At 35.3% G+C, this 16509-nt stretch overlaps 1 long non-coding RNA gene across 1 annotated transcript in view; it reads left to right on the forward strand.

Annotated features, from left to right (window-relative positions):
• Nucleotides 1–12922, forward strand: part of LOC145530585 (uncharacterized) — a 72316-nt gene extending 59394 nt beyond the window's left edge. Inside the window, exon 2 of the long non-coding RNA XR_014071916.1 lies at nt 11372–12922. This is a non-coding gene — a long non-coding RNA (uncharacterized LOC145530585). The remainder of the gene's footprint in view (nt 1–11371) is intronic.
• The last annotated feature ends 3587 nt before the right edge of the window (nt 12923–16509 follow it).

The following is a 16509-nucleotide window of genomic DNA, read 5'->3' on the forward strand; positions in this document are numbered from 1 at the left end:
AGAGAGAGAGAGTAGATCCACATTCTGACTTGAGAAGGTAGAAAGAGACAATAACTGTAGTAGATACAACAAGATCAGGCTAAGAGGAGGGCATGGATTTTTCTACTTAGATCAGTTCAGTTCAGTTCAGTCACTCAGTCGTGTCCGACTCTTTGTGACCCCATGAACTGCAGCACGCCAGGCCTCCCTGTCCATCACCAACTCCCGGAGTTTACCCAAACTCATGTCCATCGAGTTGGTGATGCCATCCAACCATCTCATCCTCTGTCGTCCCCTTCTCCTCCTCCCCCCAATCCTTCCCAGCATCAGGGTCTTTTCCAATGAGTCAATTCTTTGCATGAGGTGTCCAAAGTATTGAAGTTTCAGCTTCAACATCAGTTCTTCCAATGAACACCCAGGACTGATCTCCTTTAGGATGGACTGGTTGGATCTCCTTGCAGTCCAAGGGACTCTCAAGAGTCTTCTCCAACACCACAGTTCAAAAGCATCAATTCTTTGGCACTCAGCTTTCTTTACAGTCCAACTCTCACATCCATACATGACCACTGGAAAAAATATAGCCTTGACTAGATGGACCTTTGTTGGCAAAGTAATGTCTCTGCTTTTTAATATGCTATCTAGGTTGGCCATAACTTTCCTTCCAAGGAGTAAGGGTCTTTTAATTTCATGGCTGCAATCAACATCTGCAGTGATTTTGGAGCCCCCCCCAAAAAATAAAGTCTGACACTGTTTCCACTGTTTCCCATCTATTTTCCATGAAGTGATGGGACTGGATGCCATGATCTTAGTTTTCTGAACGTTGAGCTTTAAGCCAACTTTTTCACTCCCCTCTTTCACTTTTATCAAGAGGCTTTTTAGCTTCTCTTCACTTTCTGCCATAAGGGTGGTATCATCTGCATATCTGAGGTTATTGATATTTCTCCCAGCAATCTTGATTCCAGCTTGTGCTTCTTTCAACCCAGTGTTTCTCATGATGTGCTCTGCACATAAGTTAAATAAGCAGGGTGGCAATATACAGCCTTGATGTACTCCTTTTCCTATTTGGAACCAGTCTGTTGTTCCATGTCCAGTTCTAACTGTTGCTTCCTGACCTGCATACAGGTTTCTCAAGAGGCAGGTCAGGTGGTCTGGTATTCCCATCTCTTTCAGAATTTTCCACAGTTTATTGTGATCCACACAGTCAAAGGCAAAGTAGATTTTCTACTTAATCTGGAAATAAAAGAGGGAAGGCAAAATGCATATGCAAATGACTGAATCTGTGGAATTAGTTATAGGATTTTTAAAGTGTGCATCACTGGGTGTCATTATTTTTTCAGTGCTGTGAGTGTTGAAACAATTCACTGAAAGCAAGAGTAAGGTAGGGAGTTAAGGCAGTGAAGAAGTGGAGAAAGTGTCTGAGACACAAAATTGTAGCAGATGCAAGAAAGAGCAAATTAAAGACTGCAATTGGTGGACCTGCGGGATGGTACAGCATGCCTTGGAGAAGACGCTGATGTGGGGGGGATGATCAGTTTTCTCTAGCAGTGCTTCAACCCCAGAATATAGGCCAAATCCCCCTGGAGAAGGAAATGGCTACCCACCTCAGTATTCTTGCCTGGAGAATCCCGTGGATAGAGCAGCCTGGTGGGCTACAAACTTCCCTCATAGCTCAGTCAGCAATCTGCCTGCAATGCCAGAGACCTGTCCATGGGGTCACAAAGAGTCAGACACAACTGAGCAACTTAGCGAACAGACTAAAACAAGGCAGAAATTTGAAACTCTTACCGCTGAGGAGCTGTGAGAAAGTAATATTGAAAAAACTAATGGAACAAATTGTTGACATTTGAATTGACCGATTGAATATGAACAACAATTTGAATCGGTCAAATTGTTGACCGATTTGAATATGAGCTGCAGATGGAATCAAGATCTTGTTGAGGTCAGAGTAGTTTAATGAAAAAGCTAGAAGGATAGGAGGATATGGCCAGGTATCAAAATGTCTGAGTACTGTTTTGAGATCAGCAAATTTGGTTAATGACTAAGTTCCTCTATGGTGATGAGTAGAAGGAAAGGGTAGAGTAGATAGTAAAATCAAATAAATGTAAGACCAAGTGTAGAAAAGTTATCCATCCATTGGTCCTTGACTTCACTCTGGACAACAGGAGGACTCGTGCAGAATATCAGGTAGGCGTCAGGGATTTCTAGATATTAGCTCTGCCTATGACCTTGCCCTCTCTCCTTACTGCATTTATCAACTTCTTTCCTTTGTATTTGATAATAGTTTTATATATATTTTATTTAACTACATATATTCAAACTTTTTCAATAAGAAATGCTCCTACTTTTTTCACTGGATTGACTGAAAACATATTTATATCACAAAAACTCTTTAAAATGATGTAAATTTTAGACATATGAACAATCATTAGCTTAATTATATATAATTAATCTATATATACATATATATACATGTTGCACATATATATATATGTTAAAAGCCCTCTTGACACCTTTGAAGAATATTGATGATAGGTTTCATGATCAGGATGCTTCAGAATCCATTTAGTTTACCACAAACCATAGTTTTACAGTAACCATGATTTTTTTTTTAAGGCACTTATGGTCTAGAATGGATACATGTATATGTATAGCTGAGTACTCTGCTGTGCATCAGAAACTATCACAACATTGTTAATTGGCCATACTCCAATATAAAATAAAAAGTTTTAAATAATAAAAAATTTTTAAAAAGTAGCTACTTTTGTTTGTCTATAAAATGAATATTCAGTGTTTATATATTAGAGACAATATTTATTAAGTGAAATATGCATTAAACATTCTATCCTCCTGAATAAAAAGATAATATACATCAAATATTTGTTATCAAAAATTAATATTTACTGCAGAAAAAAATGAACCAAAAGGAGACAAAGTGATCTTTAATGAACAGGTGACTACAGAAAGATTTGAAAAATCAATGAGGTAAAATTGCCTTCCTCTTAAAATAAATTAAGTTCAAATCAATTTATTGCCAAACCATGGACTATAATTTATATAATTTATTTAACCAATACCTTCAGGATTCAGTGGACCCAAGCATTAGCCCTGACAGATTATGAAACTCAGAGACTTTGGCAGGTGTCACCAAGGACTTGGTGTACTTATTAATGGGGAAGACATAAAATGAGAATGATCCCAGGCATTCTCACTGATGCAAATATGTTTTAGAATAATTTCAAATGATATATTCAATTCTAGGTTGAAAAATAGGCTTTATCCTTTCTTTTCTTTTTAAATAACATTATTGAGATGTAAGCATGTACAATAAACTGTGTATTGAAATTGCAAAATTTTATATTTTGACAAATGTACACATTTGTGGAACCATTGCCAGGATAAAAATAGTGAACACATTCACTGTTCCCAAAAGTTTCTTTGTGTCCCTCGATAAGTCTTCCTTCCTCCTCTTCCACCCACTCTTCTGAACTACATTCCAGTTAATGTAAATCAATTTGCATTTCCCAGAGTTTTATAAAAATGATGTCACAAAGTATACATTCAGTTTTTATGAACTTTAAAAAAGTCTGTACAAAAACCCATCAATATAATTTTCCAGGTCGAAAAGCTAAATAAAGACAAAAACTGAAAACAACACTGAAGTCCACCTATAGGTGAAAATGGACAAATTGTGATTTATCCATACAATGAACTATTGCTTGAAAAGAAAATTGAATGAGCTAGTGATAAGTGCTACAAAATGTGTTAATCTCAAAATAATTGTTTCTATTGAAAAAAATGCAATTATATAATGCATGACTTCTGTTTTAATTAAATTCTAGAAATATTTGCAAATAATAAATCTGATAATCTCTTATTCAGAACTTGTTCTTAGTTATTTCAGAATCTACTCTGGAATCCAGTTGTGACATGTTATTTTTTAAGGTATTGTTAAATTTTATTTCCTATTATTTTACTTGAGAACTTTGCTTTAATTTTCTGGGCTTTTCAATTTTTGTTGAATATTTGTCAGTTTTTTACGTGTGATATTATAGTTTATAAGAAGAAATATATATTTGGTTGTCATCTCATTCCTGCACAGAACTTCTAATTTCCTAAGTGATAAGAGCTATAGGATCATCTTTTGTTATAATGTTTGATCTTCTGTCATCAGATTCTAAAACACATACTTGTCAGCTTGAAAGTCAGAGACATTTTATCTCTATAATTAGATTAGGAAAAAATGAAAAGCATGTTGCTATAAGGTATGCTTATACCTTATAATTATATAAGTATTTTCTAGGGTCTGGCATTTAATGAAATAGATACTCGGTTATTGAACAATGTCATTGTTTGTCTATGGTAGATTATATGACAAAGACTTTGGAATGGGAACACCTGAACAGGTTACTCTTATGTTATGTAACTGTGATGCTTGTTGCTTGCAGGGCTATTGTTGCCATAGTAGTTGGCTGTGCCTCACACATAAGTGACTCATACATATGTAGGTGAATATATATATACCTATATATGTGCATACATGCACACATACATATACACACACATACATATATGTATGTATCAGCAATGAATCTATGATTTCAGTAACTAGTTAATAGTGGCTAATTATTATTTTAATTGTGTAGAACTTTCATCCATCTATCCATCTGGAACTGATAAAGTGGTATATAATATTCTTCATCCAGAAATCTATCACATAGTTACAGCTGAAACTGACATATTAAGAATATAGTGGTGGGCATATAACCCAGGCTTAGCTAGTACCTACTGGGCAGTATACAGATGACACTGTTATACGTTATTCATTTATAAATTGAATTATAATTCTGAAGCTACAAGAGAGCACATTTATTTAATGTAGTGTGCAAAAACAAGGAAGTGGGCTTATTGAGAGACAAAAATTGAGAGACAAAAGGGGACATAAGAGAGCATCAGAAAAAAAAATAGACAATACATTCCTAAGGATAATTGAGACAATGGATCTAGTTTTATGAGATTTTATAGAATACCTGACCTTGAATTACATAAAACCCATCAATATGTTGGCTGAAATTGTGTTTATTTACTTGGAATTATTAGAGAAATAACTAATCTACTACTAATATTACTTTAAGCCAATATTCTTGAAGAAGGATTGGTGATGTAGATATAAAAATCACAAAACAAACGCCTCTATTGTTTTCAAAACAGAGATATAATAAGAAGATAGGAATATGGAAAAAATATTTCAGCAAACTCTCAAAATGAGATAAACTGAGCTGTATATGCAAAAATATAAGATTTAGGAATCAATTCATTTGCTACACCACACCTCAGATATGGTGGAAGGAATGAAAAGGAAGTAAACACACACAAAATGTCATAACTTCCTCCTGGAGTAAAGATAAAATGTGTCCTCAAAGGGTACATCATTGAAACCTTTATTTTAGCCAGTTCCTTTGGTAAGTGAACTATTACATACGATTATACTATTATGAAATAAAATGTATGCTGTATATAGTTATTTTTAATGTATTTGATGAAAAAATCAATTACCTTTTTTGTCAAGATAAACTAGTATATTTAAGACAGTGCCTGGAAATGCCTTCTGCTTTATTGACTACGACAAAGCCTTTGACTGTGTGGATCACAAAAAACTGGAAAATTCTTAAAAAGATGGGAATACCAGATCACCTTATCTACCTTCTGAGAAATCTGTATATATGTCAAGAAGCAACAGTTAACTGTACACGGAACAGACTGGTTTCAAATCGGGAAAGGAGTACGTCAAGACTGTATACTGTCACAGTGCTTATTTAACTTATACACAGAGTACATCATGAGAAATGCTGGGCTGAATGAAGTACAAGCTGGAATCAAGATTGCTGGGAGGAATATCAGTAACCTCAGATATGCAGATGACACCACCTTTATGGCAGAAAACGAAGAAGAACTAAAGAGCCTCTTGTTGAAAATGAAAGAGGAGAGTGAAAAGTTGTCTTAAAACTTAACACTCAGAAAATGAAGAACATGGCATCTGGCCCCATCACTTCATGGAAAATAGATGGGTAAACAATGGAAACAGTGAGAGATTTAATTTTTTTGTGGTCCAAAATCACTGCAGATGGTGACTGCAGTCATGAAATTAAAAGATGCTTGCTCCTTGGAAGAAAAGCTATGACCAACCTAGACAGCATATTACAAAGCAGAGACATTACTTTGACAACGAAGGTTCATCTAATCAAAAGTATGGTTTTTCAAGGAGTCATGTATTGATGTGAGAGTTGGACTATAAAGAAAACTGAGCACTGAAGAATTGATGCCTTTGAACGGTGGTGTTGGAGAAGACTCTTGAGAGTCCTCAGGACTGCAAGGAAATCAAACCAGTCAATCCTAAATAAAATCAGTACTGAATGTTCATTGGAAGGACTGATGCTGAAGTTGAAGCTCTAATACTTTGGCCACCTGATGCGAAAAACTGACTTACTAGAAAAGACCTTGATGGGGCAAGATTGAAGGTAGGAGGAGAAGGGGACGACAGAGGATAAGATGGTTGGATGGCCTCACCGACTTGATGGACATCAGTTTGAACAAGCTCTGGGAGTTGGTGATGGACAGGGAAGCCTGGCATGCTGTAGTCCATGGGGTCACAAGGAGTTGGACAGGACTGAGCGACAGAACTGAACTGAAAATCATAATTATGCAGAACTGTTGAGTGTTTTTATAACAGAATAATGCTTTAGATAAATACAGGACACTTTGAAATATATACATACTTTTCAATATCTTAAAGTAAACTGAGTTTTCCTCTTGAAATAAAAATATATTACTTGATGCATTAACAGTTTAATAGTTTAAATGAAACAGAAAGTAAATAAACACAACTTACAGGTTCAGGGTGATGCTTCAACATACATATTTTTCCTACTACCATAAACTCTTTAATACATTTGCATTGAAAGTAGTTATCCAGATGCATTCAAAGGGTCAATATGTCAGTTTAGCTAGTTGCAATTTAGACAACTTGGGAGAATTTATGAACTCTTTCAAACTGCATAGGAACTATGTATTCATGTAGATAACAATTTGTGTCCACTTATATATTTTTAAGAAAGGATAATTTGTTTCTGAGAAAATACTCATATTTAAGGAGTAACTCAATTTGCAGTATTTGGTTGAATTAACTGTTTTAAATTCTACATATCATCCTTTTATTCACCAAGGGCATTGGCCTTTCAGTCTTGTTTGGATGTCTTGTGAAATAGTTCTGTCCAGTCAATTATGCAACATTTGGTCATGTAAGCCAAAAGAGCCCTATAAATAATAGACATGCAAAGGAAATACTGATGAGCTGCTTCTATATTGCTTTCTTCCTTGATGTTATTCTGGTAATTTTGTGTCTGTGTTTAAGATGGTTAACCTGGCACTTATTATGATAACAGCATATGAGAATAAAAGAATAAATTACAAAGTGCATGATTCCTATTGATGTAAGCATTTGTTCCCTATCAGGAATGTGCCTGGTAACAACAATCAAACAATGCTCTTTACCTTCCAAATTGAACACTGCACACTGCCTGACTTTAGATATAATTACTTCACATAATTGTTTCTGTCAAGAATAAATGAAGCCTTAAAAGAACAATGCAATCATTACAAGTGGAGCATCTTAAGATATATATTATGCTGGGCTTTTTACCCTTAGTGTTTTCTGTCCTGATATTAACGACTAAAGATGCTTGAAGAATGCATCTTTGGGCACCAAAAGCAGATATCTGAGTGCTTGAGCTATTCATAGGTAATTGTAAATACACTCATGTTGCTCAATGAAAACCTAGTAAAAGTAGTATTTATTTGCAGTTAATTTGTTCAGCCTGAGTGAAAACATGTTGGCAGTGCAGGGGCAGAATAAAACATGGAGGCAACATCCATATTTTTAACACTAAATACTGTTTCTTTTGCAGTGCCTAAAGAAGTGGTGTCTTCCCATCATTGAGCTTTACCTTAGAATTTCTGGTTTGCAAAGTCAATTTAAATAGTCCATTTAGATTAAAATGTATTGAATGGAAAAATGCATAAGGTAGCTTACATGCAGGTATAAATCTGAGACAGTTAATTAATTAACCCAGTAATGCATGGCACTTCTACATAGATAAGATTTAGAGATCATCAATATTTATCATTCCTGATGGCATTTCAACCGTATTTACTCTAAAATAGGAAAAAGCCCATATTTAAAATTTTCAGGATCTCCAATACAAGGCATTTCTATGCCATTGTCATTATATATATATATATATATATATATATATATATATATATATATATATCTTATGTTTTTGGATGAATCTGTGAATTATCTCTTATTATACTTCATGCTATTAAAAAAAATCCTACTGGGAACCGGACTTCATGAAGCTTTCAATCTATTATTTTATATGTGTATTGAGTAATATGTAAATGTAACATTCATTTAAGTGTCAGGGAATAAAATAGAGAGTGCTCTGAATGTTACATAACTAGGTTTGGGTGGGGCTTGCTGAAACTGCAAAATTTGTTAGGAAGCAGGAGATGGGAAAGTAGAAGTAGCTTCTTAAAAGTTCAAAGATCAGCCTTGAGTAAGTGTTTGCTTGAAAATGTAATAATTGATGACTGTAATTTATATCAAGTCAGAGAGCTGATAGTTAGCATCTTATCACTATGTCCCTCAGCCAGCTATCCCAATAGTTTCTTTACACTTTCTGTAAAACCAAAACAAAACAAAACAAACTCTCCTCCAGAAAAATCTCATACTAGATTCAAAATTTCATCATCATTCTCTCTTCACACCTTAGCCCCAAAAAAGGAATCCAAGCTGAAAATCTTTATATCAGAAACAGTGTATACCTCTCCTCACACTCACACAAATGCAACCACCTAAAAATGACAGTATTGAATACGAAAAGTGAAAGTGTTAACCACTCAATCATGTCTGACTCTTTGAGACCCCATGGACTGCATCCCGCCAGACTCCTCTGTCCATGGAATTCTCCAGGCAAGAATACTGGAGTCGATTGCCATTCCTTCTTCAGAGGGCCTTCCCCACCCAGAGATCAAACCTGGGTCTCCTGCACCATAGGCAGATTCTTTGCCAAATGAGCCACCAGGAAGCCCTCAGTTTATAGTCACCTCAGTTTATAGTCACAAATGATCCCTAAAGTGTGAATTTTTAATGCCTAGGACATATCAGTGTATGGTAGCAGATAAATGATTCTTAAATGAAAAAGTCGTATTTTTATAACCTCGTTTCAATAATTAATTCTATTGATCTTTTCTTCTTTGAAAAGTTCTCTTCTGCTGGTGCTTTTGTAACTCTATTTTCTCTTTCCTCTGTTATTTAAGTTCTCCTTCCCTGATGCTCTTTTTCTGGCTTCCTAAAAGTTACAAAACTTCAGTGATTTGTCTGTGGCCCTCTCTTCTCTTAATGCACCTCTTTGGTGATCTCTTTTATTCCAATACTGTCAGCTGTTTCCTGTACATAAATGATAACCTGAAGATGAGGGAACAGTGATATAATGAAAGGCACTTGGGTTTGACATTATCTTAAGGTATAAAATTCCAGCACTTCTGCTTCCTGACTATCTGTAGAAAAAAAATTTTTTTATTTCCAAGCATCATTTCCCTCTTTAGTAAAACATATATCATATTATAGTATGTACATATATCATTTACATGTATATCCATAACATTGTATGGATTTTCTGAGAACCCAAAATGGCACCTAGTGGGCATCCAAGGAAGAATTTGTCTTATTACTAAATCCAGCCCATCCTTAACCCAGAATACTTATGGATTCCAGATCTATATATCCACTTGTTTTTTTGATGTCTTCATTTGGGTAGATAGAAAAATCATAACTCACAGCTTTCCTCAAACTAACTCCCCTTTCTGGACATAAGTCTTGCTTAACTGCATCCTTATTTCCCATTTCATTTCAATTGTCCAGACCAGAAACCTGAAACATATCTTAAATTTGTTTAACTGATCACACTCAAGTCTAATCAGTCATCTTGTCCTACAAAGCCAACACTCATATGTATTTTCAGTCCAATGTCATTAACTTGTTGCTTATTGCACCCTCAAATCTCTCATCAATCAGACTATCACAATCAGACTCCTGGCTGATTTGCCTTTTCTAGCAATATTCCTCAAGTATTTATTTGATGCTGCCAGAATCATATCTCTGAAACCATGGATTATTTACACATTCCTTTGCTAAAAAGTAGTGCTGCTTCTTAATATTCTAAATCAGGTCATTTCCCTAACTTTAAAACTTCATTCTTCTAAGCCTTAAGTTATCTCTAGTCATACTGAAATATGTGCAGTTTCCAGATCACTGTTTAGGCTCTTAAACTCTGTTTTTTGCATACAGTATTCATCCTCTCCACTCACTCTACTCCCACACAGTTACAACTCAAGTCAAATATCACCTTTGCTGATTCATCCTCATTTTGGTTAAAATCAAAATTGTTGTATTTCTTTACTAGTTATATTGTTCTGTACTACTGATGCTTCTTTAGAAGTTATCTTTTCATTTTCTTATGTTGTCTTTAATATTTTGATTTTTTTAAAATTAATTCCTATTGGAATATAGTTGCTTTACAATGTTCTGTTAGTTTCTACTGTACAGAAAAGTGAATGTTTTTTGAATTTCTTTGCAGTTAGATCACCACTGAGCACTGAGTAGGTTTCCCTAAGCTATAGAGTAGGTTCTCATTAGTTATCTGTATTATACATAGTATCAATAATGTGGAGGAAGGCATGGAAACCCACTCCAATATTCTTGCCTGGAGAATCCCCATGGACAGAGGAGCCTGGAGGGCAACAGTCCATAGGTCACAAAGAGTCAGACAGGACTTAAGTGACTTAGTATGCATGCATGTCAATCCTAATCTCCAGATTCATTCCAACCCACTTCCCACCCTGACCCTTGGTGTCTATATGTTTGTTCTCTATATCCATGTTTTTATTTCTATTTTGCAAATAAGATAATTAAAAGGTTGACTGATTGGATACTATCCTGATGCTGGGAAAGATTGAAGGTCAAAGGAGAAGGGGGCAGCAGAGGATGAGATGGTTAGATTGCATCACTGACTCAATGAACATGAATTAGAGCCAACTTTGGGAGAGAGCAAAGGAGGGGAAGCCTGGCATGCTGCAGTCTAAGGGTTTGCAAAGAACTGGACACAACTTAATGACTGATCAAAAAGAACAAAAACATCATCATTATTCTGGACTCCACACACGGGTTAATATACAATAAGTGTTTTTTTCTTTCTCACTTACTTCACTCTGTATAACAGTCTCTAGGTCCATTCATGTCTCTATAATGACCCAATTTCTTTCCTTTTTATAGGTGAGTCCACTTCATGGATCAGAGCCTTGTGATAGCAAAAGGGCTTGTGTAACTCAGTGAAGCTAAGAACCGTGAGTTCTGCTAAGAACTCATGCAGAGTCACCCAAGATCGACAGGTAATAGTGAAGAGTTCTGACAAAATGTGGGCCAGTGGAGGAGGAAATGGCAACATACTCAGGATTCTATCCTAGAGAACCTCACGGAGAAGATGAAAAGACATAAAGATATGACACCAGAAGATGAGCCACCAGGTTGGAAGGTGTCCAATACGCTACTGGGGAAGAGCAGAGGGTAATTACTAATAACTCCAGAAAGAATGAAGTGGTTGGGCCAAAGGGGAAAAAACCCACTGTGGATGTGTCTCGTGGTAAAAATAAAGCCTGATGGTCTAAAGAACAATATTGCATAAGAACCTGGAATGTCAGATCCATGAATCAAGGTAAATTGGACATTATTAAGGAGCAGATGGCAAGAGTGAACATTGGCATCTTAGGAATGAGTTAACTAAGATGGGAATGGGCAAATTTAATTCAGATGACCATTGTATCTACTACTGTGAGCAATAAAGGGATTGCTAGGTGGCACCAATGGTGAAGAACCCACCTAACAATGCAGGAGACATAAGAGATATGTTTCTTTTTTTTTTTCCCCCTGGGTTGGGAAGGTCCCCTGTAGGAGGACATGGCAACTCACTCCAGTATTCTTCCCTGGAGAATCCCATGGACAAGGGGTCTGGCAAGCTATAGTCCATAGTCTCACAGATTGTACACAACTGAAGTGACAGCACGCATGCATGCATGTGAACAAGAATCATTTAGAAGAAATGGAGCAGCCCTCATAGTCAACAAAAATGTCCAAAGTGCAGTACTTTGGTGCAATCTCAAAAATAACAGTCTGATTTCAGTTATGTCCAAGGAAAACCATTCAACATTATTGTAATCCAAGTCTATGCCCCAACCACTAATGAAGTTGAAGTTGACTAGTTCTACAAAAGAACTACAAGACCTCCTACAACTAACACCAAAAAAAAAAAAAAAAAGTTCGTTTCATTATAGAGGATTGGAATACAAAAGTAGGAAGTCAAAAGAGTAACAGATAAGTTTGGCCTTGGAGTACAAAATGAAGCAGGGCAAAGGCTAACAAGATTTTGTGAAAAGAATGCACCAGTCATAACAAACAACCTCTTTCAAAAACACAAGAGATGATTCTACACATGAACAATACCAGATGATCAATACCCAAACCAAATTGATTATAGTCTTTGCAGGTGAAGATGAAGCTCTAAAGGTCAGCATAAGTAACACCTGGGGCTGACTGTGGTTCAGGTCACCAGGTCCTTATTACAAATTTCAGGCTTAAACTGAAGAAAATAGGGAAAACCACTAGGTTATTTGGGTATGACCTAAATCAGATCCCTTATGACAATACAGTGAAAGTGATGAATAGATTCAAGGGTCAGATCTGGTAGACAGAGCACCTGAAGAACTATGGATGGAAGTTCATAACACTGTGTAAGAGGAAGTGACCAAAATCATCTCAAAGAAAAAGAAATGCAAGAAGGCAAAATGGTTGTCTGAGGATGCTTTACAAATAACTGAGGAAAGAGATTTAAATATTTTTTAATTTCATGGATGTGGTCTCCATCTACAGTGATTTTGGAGCCCAAGAAAATAAAATCTGTCACTGCTTCCACTTTTTCCCCTCTATTTGCCAAGAAGTCATGGGGCCAGATGCCATGATCTTATTATTATTATTTTTTTTAATATTGAGTTTCAAACCAGGTTTTTCACTCTTCTTTTTTATCAAGAGGCTCTTTAGTTCCTCTTTACTTTCTGCCATTAAAGTGGAATCATGTGCTTATCTGATATTGTTGATATTTTTCCCAGAAATCTTGATTCCAGCTTGTGATACATCCAGCATGGCATTTTCCATGATGCACTCTGGATATAAGTTAAATAGGCAGAGAGACAATATACAGTCTTGTCGTATTCCTTTCTCAATTTTAAAAGTTAGTTCTTCCATGTCTGATTCTAGCAGTTGTTTCTTGACCTGCATACAGGTTTCTCAGGAGACACATAAGGTGGTTTGGTATTCCCATCTCTTTAAGAATTATCCACAGTGTGTTGTAATGAAGGAAAGCTCTGACAAACTTAGACAGTGTATTAAAAAGTAGACAGTAATTTGCCGACAAATGTCTGAACAGTCAAAGCTATGCTTTTTTCCAGTAGTCACGCGTGTATTTGAAATTTGGACCATAAAGAAGGCTGAACACCGAAGAACTGATCCTTTCAAATTGTTTTGCTGGAGAAGACTCATGGTAGCTCCTTGGACTGCAAGGAGATCAAACCAGTCAATCCTAAAGGAAATCAACCCTGAATATCCGTTGGAAGGACTTATGCTGAAGCTGAAGCTCCAATACTTTGGCTATCTGATGAGAAGAGCTGACTCACTGGAAAAGACACTGATGCTGGGAAAGATTGAAGGTAAAAGGAGAAGGGGGGCACCAGAGGATGAGATGGTTATACAGCATCACTGACTCAATGGACAGAATTTGAGCAAACTCTAAGAGATAGGAGGACCAAGGAGATTGATGTGCTGCAGTCCATGAGGTTGTAAAGGGTAGGACACAACTTAGAGACTGAACATCAACAACATGCCTGAGTAATATTTCATTGCATGTATGTACCACATCTTCTTTATTTAGTCCTCTGTTGATAGACCTTTAGGTTGCTTCCATGTCTTGACATTGTAAATAGTGTTGCAATGAACATGCATGTGTCTTTTTGAATTATGGTTTTCTCTGGATAAATGCCCTGTAGTGGAAATATATTGTGTCATATAGTAGCTCTTATTTTTAGTTTTTAAGAGAATATCCATACTGTTTTCCATAGTGGCTATGTCAATTTACATTTCCATCAACAGTGCAAGAAGGTTCCCTTTTCTCCATTCCCTCTCCAGAATTATTGTTTGTAGATTTTTTTAATGATGACCATTCTGACTGGTGTGAAATGATATCTCATTATAATTTGTAGTTCTCCAATAATTAGTAAGGTTGAGCATCTTTTTACTTGTTTATTGGCCATCTGTACGCCTTCTTTGGAGAAATGTCTGTTTGGGTCTCCCGCTAATTTTTTATTTGATCTTGAGTTAGTCTTCTTGTTTAATGAATTAATGAATAAACAATCAATGTGCCATTTTTTCTAAAAAAAAAGGTATAATGTTACTCATGTGAATATGTCTTCTCATGATGTTAGAGTATTTCTTCATGTTTACTTTATTTTCACCAGTTGAAAGCATTGGTCCTGGTTTGCCAGAATAACTGGAAGCAAACCACAGTTCTGCCATTGACTATATGTGTTACCCTTGTCAAGTTATGCAGTATGTCTACGCTTCACTTTCCTTGTGTATAGACTATAAATAATAAACTTATGGATGCACTGTGTAAATTTTTTCTAACAGTTTTTGGGAAGAACCTAGAACATTCAGTATCCAATATGTATTATTATTGTTAGTACCTTCAATACTGTTGCAACAAAGTAAATGCTAAAAGTAATGTTGTTCTCAAAATCTTACCTTTCATCCAAATGCAAAATAAATAGATTTAGTTATTTTTATATTTTATAAATTGATATTGATCTAGTTATTTTGATAAATTGCCATCTGCATAACAAAGGACATATTTGCTAACATACAGCTATTGCCCATAGTTGTCTTATCAATCAAAACTCCATAATAAATAAGAATATCTTGAAAATATGTCAAGTGTTATAGAATTTCAGTCTAAGAATTTTCTCCCATAAAAGAGAATTCATATTTCCCAATGTTTTCAATAAATTTAATTAAAACTTTATCCAAGCATTTCTAGCACTTTTATGGGCAGGTTGTTCTACTAACATATGAGATACAGTGAATTTAAAGAAAACTACTCTAGATTCATCGTCATTGTTCTTGAATATTTGAGCCTTTAAATAAGCAATGATTTAATTGTACATCACTCCATCAATGTAAATGATCATAAGGGATGATATTTCTTCCATAATAAATTTTAGAAATATTAGCACAATTACCCAGGAATTCCTTTAGGGAATAAGCAATGAGTTGTACACTCAATTGTTTTGTAGGGTAAAAATAATTTTCGAAATTAAAGTGAGACAAGTGCTTAACTGTATGTTATATTTGACAGTTGAAATACCTGAGATATGTCACGGATGCACAGAATAGAAGAGGCCCACTGTTCAACCCTTATGTAAGAGATATGATCTTTCCAATGTCTCAACTTTGAAAATGTAGTTGACATATGATCTATTACAGGTGAATTATCCTATGAAAAAGGTATTATTTTCCCAAATCCAAATGTAGACATGTAGACATTCTGTTTTGTCTTATTCTTAGAAGAAGTCAAATGACCAGGCTATAGGTAGAAATATACTACTATAAACAGACCATGAAGATGATCTTTATATCTGACATGCTTACAACCACTGACTTGGATACTAATGTTTGCTTCTAAATTTAATTAGAATGACTGGTATATAATACAGAGTCTTAAAGCATTTCCTGAATATTGTTTCTGTCTAAACTTATTGCAAAGCTACCTTCATGTTTTGAATTGTCATTGTGTAAATATAGTTAAGATACAAATTTATCTTAGTATAAAATATAATTGACCCTGACTTTTAACAAATGGTATCCGTAACGTGAAATTTGCAGAATTAACAAAACTACCTAACAGATAAAAGATGAGGTGGTCTTTTTACAGAGTTGTGCTGTTAACTGTGTATTAATAAAATAGTATTAACACTAATTTTGGAGCATTTCAAGAGGAAACAACAATCACCTTTTCATTTAAAAAACAACAATAGGGCTACTTGGCCTTGGAATATGATTATTTTTTGAATGCCAGAGAATGAACCCTTCATAATTTAACATTTTAATCATTTCAAGGTGATTTGCTTTTACTGTGAGAAACCCTGTGTTGGCACTTTCTCCACCTGTTTCCTAGGCATAATCACATATTAGTTGCAATTTTATTTGCAAGATAAGACAATTATACTAAAGAAAAATGCTTCTTTTTAATAAAAGTTGTAAAATACCGCAGGTATCCAGTTTGAACTAATACTCAGACTGGAAACTCATTA

Source organism: Giraffa tippelskirchi, chromosome 12 (genome assembly GCF_054371585.1).
Source record: "Giraffa tippelskirchi isolate mGirTip1 chromosome 12, T2T-mGirTip1v1.2.pri, whole genome shotgun sequence".
In the NCBI taxonomy this organism is placed as follows: Eukaryota; Metazoa; Chordata; class Mammalia; order Artiodactyla; family Giraffidae; genus Giraffa; species Giraffa tippelskirchi.